Here is a 12013-nt window from a genome sequence, read left to right as displayed (position 1 = left end):
GAAAGACAAAGGCATGTTGTATGTACAGTTTTTGCCACAAAGGCAATGGGTGATGCTAAGCTGTGGCATGCACGCTTTGGTCACTTGAACTTTGGCAATTTGCTGCGTTTGCATAAACATGACATGGTGTCTGAGTTACCACATCTTAAAGCCCCTATCAAACATGTTTGTGAGGGTTGTATTCTTGGAAAAATGCAGTGTGGACATCATTTCCCAAAGATGGTTCAATCAGAGATGTCCAAAAATTTCCGCTTATACATAGTGATGTATGTGGTCCTATGAGGACACCATCTATTGGGGGCTACCTCTATTTTGTCACATTTATTGATGATTATTCTAGACATACCTAGGTATATCCATTGAAATAGAAATCAGAGGGTTTTATGTGCTTTAGACCCTTTGCTGCTATGGTTCCAAATGCTTTTACATGTAAGATTGGTACCCTCGAGGGGGGGAGTATATGTCTAAGTAGTTTTATGCACACATGGGTGATCATGGGATAAAACACCAATGTATTGTGCCCTATACACCTCAACAAATAGTGTAGCTGAACGTAAAAACAAGTCTCTCATGGAGATGGCACATTGTATGGTCAAAAGTTGGTTACCTCATGGTTTATGGCTAGAAGTAGTCATGTGTGTAACATATGTTTTGAACAGGTGTCCTACAAAGGCTTTGCATATAATTACACTTTTGAAAAATCCCTTTATGGCTCACTTATGCATTTTTGGTTGTCTTGCTTATGCCCTTGTGCCTAAGCAACTTCGCAGCAGCAGCAAGCTTGATGATAAGATTGTTAAATGTATTTTTATGGGGTACGGCTCGAAAAGTAAGGATTATCATCTCTATCATCCTGCTACCAAGCGGATTCTTGTGAGTAGAGATGTATTTGTGGAAGATGAAATTTAGCCTTTTGCTTTCATGTAAAAAAACAACAAAATGTATGTACGCAGGACATATTCAACACTCTCCTTCCATTGTTCAATGTGGGACACATTGATGTAGACCATTTAGGTAATCAAAGAAATGCTAAAAATTAGCCCATACATGTTATAAATCAGCTTATCAATGAGGCAAATGTGGATGATGAAGTTGATGAGGAAAGAAGGGAAATTGAGGAATCTAAAAGTGTACCAAAATGGTTGGTGCAAACACTACGTGACAATAAATTGGCCACTCTTTTACGTGGTTGAACACATGCAGGCTCTCATCATGCATCTCTTGTTGATATAGGTTATGCTATTATTGACAGTTTATGTGATGAAGAGGAACCTTTATCCTTTGATGAAGCAAAGGAATCTAAAAATTGGATTAGTGCTACGTAATCTGAGTATGATTCGATACTCAAAAATGATACATGGGATTCAGTAGACTTGCCACTTGGCAAGAAGGCCATAGGTACAAAATGGGTTTACAAGCTCAAATTTAAAGCGGAAGAGAAAGGCATTGACTATGGTGAAACCTTTGCACCCACATGTTGTATGACTACCATTCGAAACTATCATTGCATTTGCAACACATAAAGGTTGGAATGTACGTTAGTTGGATATCAAAACTGCTTTCTTGAATGGAGATTTGCATGAGGAGGTCTATGTATCTCAACCTCGTGGATTTGTTTAGAAAAGTCAAGAATCAAAAGTGTGTAGATTGAAGAAAGCTTTATATAATCGTAAGCAAGCTCCCAAAGCATGGTACCAAAAGATGCATGCATACTTGGTTGCATAGAGTTTTTGCAATAGCCCAACTGATAGTACCCTCTATATTAAGGGGACTAAGGATATTTTATTGGTCATTGTGTTATGCGTTGATGACATGCTGGTCATAGGCCCTAATGATGACCATACGTTAGCTTTTATAGTTGATTTATAGAAGTCTTTTGAGATGTTAGATCTTGGACCGTTGTACTATTATTTTGGCATTGAGTTTTGGTAGCATAATGATGGCATTGTTATGCTACATAGGAAATACATAGATGCATTGTTGAAGAGATTCAATCTTGAAGACTAGAAACCTATGGTGGCTACACGTATGGAGCCAGGTTTATGACTAAGTCTTGAAGATGCGTGTGACCCTTTTGATGCTGGCTTGTATCAAGAAGTTGTTGGATGCCTTATTTTTTTTTATGTAACACCAGGCTTGACATTCAGTGTGGTCTCAATATTGAGCAGATTTATGCACAACCCAGGCACAAAGCATTGGCATTCTATCAAACGGGTGTTTCATTACGTAAAGGGCACTAAGCATTTTGGGTTTTTTATTCCAAGGGGGGTAAATCACAGCTGCATGCATTTAGAGACTCGAATTGGGCTGGATGTTATGACACACGAGTGTTCGCGAGCGGTTTTTGCTTTTGCCTTGGTGATTCATGTATATCATGGCTCAGCAACAACAAGAAGCAACCCACTGTGGCCACTTCTAGCTGGTGAAGTTGAGTACAAGGCAGCGTTACAGTTACAATTGAGTGTGTTTAGCTCAGGCACCTTATTATTGATTTGGGTATTGGTGATTTCTCAGTCAGTACCATCTTCATCTCACTAAGGAATCTAGTTTTTCATGCTCGCACAAAGCACATTGAGATGCACTATCATTATGTCAGGGAGAGATGCTCTATAGAAAAATCAGCTTGGCTTATGTGCTAACACATGACAACTTGGCATATTTTTTCACAAAGGCTCTCCCACGAGAGAAGTTTGAAGCTTTTCGCAAAACCTTGAACTTACTTCCCTTTGGGGACTAGTCTGGACTCCCTATCACAGTCCAAAGATCATGGCACATCTCTGTACTTCTAGTGCCAACTCACCCAGGGGGGATTTGTGCCATATTTGATAGTGATGTGTGTGAATAGACTAGGACCAGCCGACATGCTTTTCCCTCTTTAGGAGCCTTTTTCCCCCGTGCTAGTATACACCCATCTTGGGGTATACTAATCTTCTTTGTACATCACACATTCATTATCTATCTATCATCTCATTGTGTGCTCCCTTCAACTTCTCCACTATGTGTGTGTGTGTGTGTGTGTGTGCATTCCTGCAACCCTATTTCCAACAGAGCCATGGATGAATTAAGGAAGGTTTGAGAATCATTTTTCTCATCTCAATTTTGGAGAAGCTTCAAAATTCATCAATTTGGAAATTCGACGGTGTGGAGGGGATTCCTTAATCCTTAGGGATTTTCCTTAAAAAAATAAATCAAATTGCCCTCCCTCTCTCTATGCACGCTGTAGCCTATTTTTTTATTCTCTTTCTTCCCTTTTTCACGTTGGCCACCTCACCATCTTCTCTCTCTTCCTTAATCGACCTTGTCTATTACCTTCTCTCTCATTTGCAAAATCGTCGTTTGTCAGCTTTGTTTTTTTTAATTATTATTACTATGCATTGACCATCTCTTTTTCCTTGCATTAAAGCTTTAAGCTTTAATATTATTAAAGACTTTTCAAAGCTTTACCATTATGTTTTTTAAAAGCTTGTAATCTTTCTTATTAAAAGCTTTAAAAGCTCATGAAAGCTTAACACTATAAAGCTTTTGACTTCTTACTTCTACCTCGTGCGCCCCTTATCTCTTTTATTAAAATTCACAAAGCCTTACAATCTTCAAAAGTTTTTTCTTCAAAATTCTGCAAGGGAGTACCAACATTAAGAGGGTTATCTTCTTAAAGATTGAGCACCAAGGGTTGCACTAACAAGGAGATTTTCAAAAGCTCTCTCCAAGGCTAATTTTTGGATACACCATCAAAGGGGATTAAATCCTCATTAAATTAAGGGCACTTTGGGCATCAAGGATTCTTATACATCAGGCTTCTTCGATGACTCTTTCTCAAGCTAACACCATTCACAGACTTTGTGACACTTGAAGTTGTGATTCTTGCCCCATAAAAATTGGGACGAAGAAAGGGCTATAAGTACTACTCCTCACATATTGTTTTCTTGCTTATCTTAATTATTATGAAATTTTTACAATTTTATTTCTCTTTCTTAATTCCTCATCATGTTAAGCCCGCAACCACCTTCTATTTCCAAGAAAATTCTCTCTCTTCAAGCTCAATTACAGGAAGAACGAGCAAAGAGAATAGAATTGGAAGAATTAATCTCTGATATAAGAAATGATATCGAAGTGTTGAATCTGAATTTGATATTAGACATATCATCAAGGAAACTTTTTGATGAGCAAGAGCAATAAAAGGGAAAGAAAATAAGTTGTAAGACTTTCACATTTCAGAATTTTGATGGTAAAAAGGATGCAAAAATATTGTTATCATGGATTAGCCAACTTGATGATTATTTTTATGGGTAAGAATTCTCATACTTCAAAATTCCACAAGGAAATACCAATCTCAAGAGGGTTTTCTTCTCAAATATTGAGCACCAAAGGGTCGCATATACATGACCGAACTTCTCTATTGATTAAGAGGGTAATTCCAAACATTAAAATATTCTTGATGATCCAAGTATGCCTAAACCTATTGAAAATAAAGTCTCACCTCATACACTTCTAAAAATGAAAGAACAAGGAAGTAACCTATGGAAAAATTAGCTCCTAGATTTTATGGACCTTTCAACATTGTAGATGAAGAAGAACATTTTGTGGCTGAGTCTATCATTGACCACCATGAGACCATCACTATATGCACAAGAAACACTTATGCTTAGTATCTTATGACTTTCAAGAATCATCCTGTTGAAGATGCACTGTTCTCAACAAAATCTCATCCACTCATACAATCAACATAATTGAGGTCAATTACAACCTGTGCAAGAGGGAATATTAATCATAATCTCTATGGGGACACCTATCTATTATTTCATTGAGAATATTTCAAAGATATTTTATTTTGGATGTACCTTTTATTTATATCATTTTTCATGATTAATGTGTTTAATTAGCTATGTGTGCTGGTATGATGTAGTATTATTTTCTAGGATTAATGTGTTTAATCATTTGTGTGTTCTGGTATGATATATTCAGGAGTAATGTGTTTAATTGGCTGTGTGCGTTGACTAATATTATTTTGAATATAAGCGATGATTAAGTGGTGGATTATGTGTTAAAACATGTGTTGGACCACTATGAGATATTTTGGGAAGACTTGTGAACACCTATTATGGTTTCGTATTTTGGCATTAATATTTTTATAAGGCTAAGGCCTCAAGCCTTTGTACATACCAATTAGTATTTTATGCTTTTGGTAGGCCCAAGATTTTATATTTGTAGCTTGTTATATTTTTGTAAGAGCTTTTACACTAAAAAACTCAAAATCATTTATGCTCTGTTTTTGGACTTATCTTTTTGAAAATTAAGCTTTTAATACAGATAAATATGGGTGAGTGGTATGACGAGCCACACACATCCAGGGGAGATTCAACCCAATCTTGTGTTGATAGTGATCTCTTTCTATCTTCCTTATCTTCTTGTTTATTAAGGTTTATGCTTTTAATTTTTGCAAGTCTATGCTATGCTCTAATTTTTGTGCTTGAGAATTAGAATTCCTCTCCAAGTGTCTTAAAGGTCCTGACATATTTGCGAATATGAATTTATACGTACTTGCATCGTTAAATAGTGTAGTGGTTGTATAACCCTATTGTTTGAGATGTTTATCATAAATGATAAGAAAGTAGTTTCATTGGAATACAAATATTGTTTTCAGAAGTCTTGGCAAAAGGGGTTGATACTCAAAGAGCATATTTAACAAGTGAAAATCTATTTACTATGTATAAAAATGGTAGAGAAGTTTTATGCTAGAAATAAGAAGAAAAATAATATCTATACGTAAATAATTTTAAGAATTGCAATTTCAATAGATTTAAATAGAAAATGTTCAAATAAAACTTAGAAGCACAAGGTAGAGTTAAAAGTAATTATTAATATTAGAGGAAGAGAATCTCACCTTTAATGGATAATTTTTTTGCTACAAAATGAAATGCGAAATTTTTTATAATATGAACTATAAGATATTTTATATTCCTTTATCAACATGTGTATGATCTAAGACAGATCTTTTCAGGTGGTAACTTAGTTTCAAGGTAATCTAAATGAGTAAGAAAGTCTTCATCGGTCACTGTCAGGTTCTCTTTGATGTTGTATCCTCGAATGATTTCCTGACGTTCCATGAGTCGACAAAAACAAATGTTTTTAACAAAAACTCAAGTGTTGCCAATAGGAATCATGACAAAACACTCTTCGTGATCTCGTATCCAAAATTTTGACCATTCATCCTCCGGTTTGTTGTTGAAGATTCATAGCAATGTCTCCATTCATTCTTCAGTTTGTTGTTGAAGATTCGTAAGCAATGTCTCCATTCATTCTTCGGTTTGTTGTTGAAGATTCGTAGCAATGTCTGAAATTAAATTGAATTTTGCTCCGCTATATAAGCTAGTCGAAGACACTCCCATAAGTCGTAGGAGTTCTAACTGCAGGTTGATGAAGATCATGAGGAGATGTTTGAGTCATTTTGATGTGAAAAAGATATTCTGACAATAAAAACTTCGAAGTGTTTTAGGTTTAAAAACAATAAGTCTTATTGGTGTGGATGTTTTGGAAAATCTTTTAGTCTTAAATGAGAGAGTAATGAAAAACTCATTTGGTTTAAGTTTGAGAATATAATGTAAAGAGAATAAACTAAATAAGTTTTGCAGTCATCTTAACAAAGATAATAAATTGAATTATACTTTAGTATAGAGTGATTATTGATACATTTAAAATGTAAAGATATAGCTAGGGAACAAGAATAATAATTTTCTTATAACTCTCGGGCGAGCTATCAAAATTTCAAAATTCTTAATCATAGATTGATCAGGGTCAAAAGGCATTTTTGGAGAAAAGTTTAGCGTGGTAGAAATTCGAGCATAGGTATAGTCAATTAAAGTGGAAATTGATCATGGGAATGGTCTCTAACGTTGTCGCATTGAAATTTTCAAAAAAGCCTTTAAATTAACAAGATTTGGCCAAAAAAAGAGAGAATAAAGATGAAAGAAAATATTCAAAAAAATTTGAGTTTTTTGGGGGATATTTTTGGTAAATTTTAAGGCACTTTTGGGCTCAAAATGGCAATTTTGGGATAAAAATATGGATTTTGGAACCAAAAAATGGCTCTATAAAATTTTGGGTTTTACTAGCAAGGGAAATAATTGCAGAGGCTGAAATGTTTTGTGGGCTAGAGTTAAAAATAATAATAAGCTTGGTAGCTTATAAGAAAAGCTTACAAGTTAAGCTTTATAAAGCTTGTAAAGATTTAATCTTTTTAAAGCTTATGAAATAAAGAAGAACTCATCAGCCATCTGTGTGTAGTGAAAAGACACAAGTAACTTAGTGGAGAAGTGTGCTGTGTACCGTTGAGAGAGAGAGGATGATGAAATTTAGCTAGAAAACATAAAAAAGGTGGTTTTGAAGGTTGAGATTCACATCTATGGTGTCCAATTTGGAAGAGGTGAAGAATTAGGAAAAACCATTTTTGGATTTTGGGTGGTTTTGGAGATTGGTTTTCCACCTTATTTTTCCTTGTGTGGGGTTAAAAGGATTATGAGATTTGGTTGTCCAATGGATAAAACAAGCCTTCCCTTGGGCCTTAGTCTTAAATTTAAGCCTAAGAGCGATGATTTTTACCCTCTTTTTTTTCTTTGTCCAAGAGTCATAGCCCTTAAGATCCGAGTTGTACACTTTATGGAAGAATTTGCACGCTTTTTGAAGGCTACCAAAATTACTTTTCAAGATTTTATGAATTATCCAACAAAGCATAACCTCAATCAAAGCATATAGCGGAAAGCTACCTTGTTTTTGCAAAGAATTCGAGATAACCTTCTTGCTATACTTGGCCAAACCTCTCATACCATTGTTGGACGACAATGATTCTAAATAAATTGCCCTACTGATTGGATGCCCGTATCCCCAATGTCACATGGTATTTTGGTGTATTTTTAAAACCCTCCCTCAACAAAATATCCATTGCTACTATGATGCCAACACTAGCTCTAGTTACTATTTACAAAGCTGAATATGATGACCATCCAAGTGCCCATAGGTCTTGCTCATGGTGGTTTACCATGCCAATCAATGTTGACAGATGCTAGACATCTAGTTATGATTACATTTCACTTAGGATAGAGGGGTGAACATAGGTGGGATGGCTGGTTTAGTAAGCCACCTATGCCTTTTATAACATCAAGGCTAGATAACAAACCTCAAAAGTTCAAAAGATTCAGATTTTGGGGGACGATCTGGGTAGCGAACCCATGACTCAACATAAAATAGTAATTTAGAAATAAAGGGAGAGTCCCCCCTTGATGACCAATATGCCGATGAAGATCTTCTTTATGTAGCTTATAATGTCGATGTAGCTCTTGATCTTCTTCATGATGTTGATGTAGATCTTGATGTTGATGTAGCCCTTGGTCTTCTTCATCCTTGATTTCATTGTGTAACAAAATCCATGTAGGCAAAGACAGATCATATTCTTAATGTGTTCATAAAGCCTGACATGATGATGATGCATGTCCCTTTCAGATGTTAATGCACTGAATTTGCTTAAGGAGGTCTTAGCCTTATAAATGGCTAGTTTCTTGCCCTTGTACAAATGATTTATGAGCATGATAGATGTGGTACATCAAGCATATAAGCTTAGAAATGCTGGTACAGATTTATACCCGATTTTGGATTAATAAATTAACCACTCAAATCAAGGGGCAAATATGATTTGATGCTTTACATAGGTTCAACAACACTTGAATGTGAGATATAAACCATTAATGGCCCTAAAAACCTCAGATGATTAGCACTAATCAAGGTATTAGTGAAAGCAATTTTTTGTATTTGAGCAGAAAATACCTTGATTTGGAGAGCATCGTCAGAGGGGAAAATCAAGGGGCTTTCTCAATATGAAGCTTTGGCAAGCAATAGCAAGTCCCCAATGGTATGATTAAACCCTCCATTGTCCAAGAATACAAGTATTAGTGCCGATTAATCACTGATAGAAGCGGTAATTCACTATTTGCAGTGCAAAAGAAAGGGTAACTTGGAGCATTCAATTGAAGACCTTTCACAAATATTCTTCAAAAAGCCTTCAAGGGACACTAATAGCAATTTATCTAGTTGTGTTTGAAGACCATAATCATGAGATTAACCCTTTTAATCATGCATTAATTTCACCTTTGGCAAACTCTCTTTTGTGAAGCACATGGAGTTGAGGCCGCTGATACTGGTGCTAATTCAAAATTTTGACGCTATAGGTGGATTCACCACCTTTGAAAATCCCCAAGGACAAGTTTAATTGTGCCAATTTGGCTGTGTTAATCTGCCACTACGTTTTTTGCCCAAAAATCGTGTTTTTCTTAATCGTCTTCTCTTAACGTTAATGAGCCCATTTCTGATCGATTGATGCAGCTGCGGTGTGCGCCCTTGAGCTGAGAGTATGCCCTAAGCAATGGCTTGGTCAATGAATGGGTGTGTAAGGAGAAATCAATCCTCCACTAGCCATGGGTAGTGAGGGAGAACACCTGCAAGCTTCTCATCTAGGGTTTTTGTAATTAGCAACTAATCAAATCTATGAACGGTGCTAATAAATGATTAGATAGAGATTAGGTCATGATTTGGCAAATGAAAAACAAGGCTCTAATATCATGTTGGCAATCACAGGTTCAACCATGGAGCTATGGAGGATGAAATCTCTCCATGGTTGAGGAGGAAGAAGAAGAGAGAGCAAATTGGGCACAACACAAGGTGATTGTATTATGAATGATATGAGAGATGAATGAACCACCAAGTACAATACCCTTTTATAGGCATCAAGTCCTATCTTTTGACTCTAACTAAGAGGTTGTTCACACCTAGAGTGTTCACACCAAGTTGGCTATAAACCTATTGACCGGATGCCTTGTATCCCCAATGTCACATGGTATTTTGGTGTATTTCTAATAGTTCTTTGGAGTCTTAGATATGGATTTCTTCATCACTCTTGGCTTAGGTATCCAGACCTATTTCCCACCTTCATAGTACCCTTGTGTCTTCAAGAGGCTTTTAGGAACCCATTGTTCTCCAGTGCTTTGACTCTGGTGATTAACCGGACTTAGGAGACCACTAGGAGGGGTTACCACTATCGTGATCACTCTTGCATTATCCATATCCTTCCTTTGATCTATCTATGGGTTTGGAAGGTTTAAGTATTGGAAAAAGAAGGACATTAGTCGGAGTCTAGAGTAGCACTTTTACTGTGCACCCATGTTTTTGTATTTGAGCCCTTCTTTCTTTCCATCAAATTGTGTAGTCAATTGCACCAAACCAAGATCTCCCAAGCAAAACATGTTCTTTCATAACTCCTACAAGCAAGATCTTCCAAGCAACACATGTTCTTTCATAACTCCTACAAGCATAACCTAAACCTTTTTATCCATAGGATTATTAACAATGGTATGCACTTTCAAACTTCCTTCAACCTTTACCATGCTTGAGTGGAAACTATGAGCCCTAGTGTCCAGATTTTATAGTTTAAGCTTCCCATGTTTTAAAGGATAGCAAGTTATGGCTTGCCATTGTCTCTATTAGAGCAATGCTCAAGGTATGGTTTCCTACATCAAACACTTGAATCTTGACCCATGCAAGATCAATATCTATGTCATCATTGTCAAAGGAGACTAGAGTAGACTTGTTTGTTGTTAGAGTCTTTTACTTGAAACATAGTTTAGCCTTGGTTATTCTAGCTTTTGGTCTTATCTCTTCACTTTTTCTCTTCACTTAAAACCCCTCAGTTGACCTTAGCTAACTACCAACTTACCAGAAACACTCCCAGCTAACACAAACTAATCAGGTGACTGAAAATTGAAACAGATAGCTCTACTGCTCTGCTGACCCCAATCAGAATTATGTCTACCAAGCTTCCTCAAAGTCCCTCTAGCCTCAGCTATCTTCAAAAACTTACTTCAGAACCTCATAGAACTTGCCAACACACCCCTGCTCACACCTTGCTAAACTGAGATCTGACTTATCTTCTTCAGCTGACTCAGTTCTGAGTCAAACCTCAACCCTCCAGTTTTCGCTAACACCTCCAATCCCTTAAATATCTCAAATCCCACCACGAATCAACTCCACAAACTTAAGGCTGATAGAAACTGACACCTTTCTAACCTGAGATAGCTCTCAGCTGACACCTAAACCATAATCCAGCACACAACCTATCATATTGACTCCCGACTATACTCAGATTGTTAGACTAGGGTCCACAGGCTTTAAATAAGTCAATATCTACCTCTTTATAGCATCAAAGAGCTAACTAAAACAAATATAGTGCTGACTCTAGCTGACTCTATCAGACTCTGCTAACTCCAAATTAGAGCGTTCTGATACAGACCTGACTTAGCAATCCTTAGATCTTTACTCACACATGAGTTGTTTCAACAATCTCAAAACCAAACAACAAAAAGGAGAGCATAATCAACTCATCCATCTAAACACATAAGGAGTCTCTTGCATATAGATGATAATTCAGCTTGTCTCAACAACCCTGAGACATGGGGTTCAAAAACCAAAAGAGAGAAAGCATCAGGAACAAGGGAAATCCTACCACAAGAAAATCCCAGCAAAACTCTTTGAGTCTTTTTCCTTTCTTCAATTTTCACAAGAACTAGCAATGGTTGTTGTTTGCAGAGCATTCATGCTCAACCTCTTATTTTGGCAACAACTTATTCAAACCCTATAGCTAGATCTAGCTAGCACAATGTCAGCATAATCCTCCACCTGGATCAAACAGGTATAACACCATCCTCCAAAGCTAGCCAACTGAATTGATTCGCCCACTTGGATCAACCTACAAACACCCTCTATCAAATAGTTACATCATGTATGTAAAATTACTGTCTAGCCTCCTTTCAATCCCTTCACTCTTGTTAGCTCTAAGATCTTCACACAACTCAAAATTCCTGGACAAACTGTGTACATCCATCAAGCCTTCATACCTTACAGATCCCAAAGCCCATAAACCTCCTAGAAACATATCTTCATCATGCAGCTGTATAGCACATCCATCCATCACCTG

This window comes from Cibotium barometz, chromosome 18, assembly GCF_041138505.1.
Source record: "Cibotium barometz isolate CiBa-2024 chromosome 18, ASM4113850v1, whole genome shotgun sequence".
NCBI classification, from domain to species: domain Eukaryota; kingdom Viridiplantae; phylum Streptophyta; class Polypodiopsida; order Cyatheales; family Cibotiaceae; genus Cibotium; species Cibotium barometz.
The sequence above is the reverse complement of the archived record's forward strand: the minus strand, read 5'-3'. Positions refer to the sequence as shown.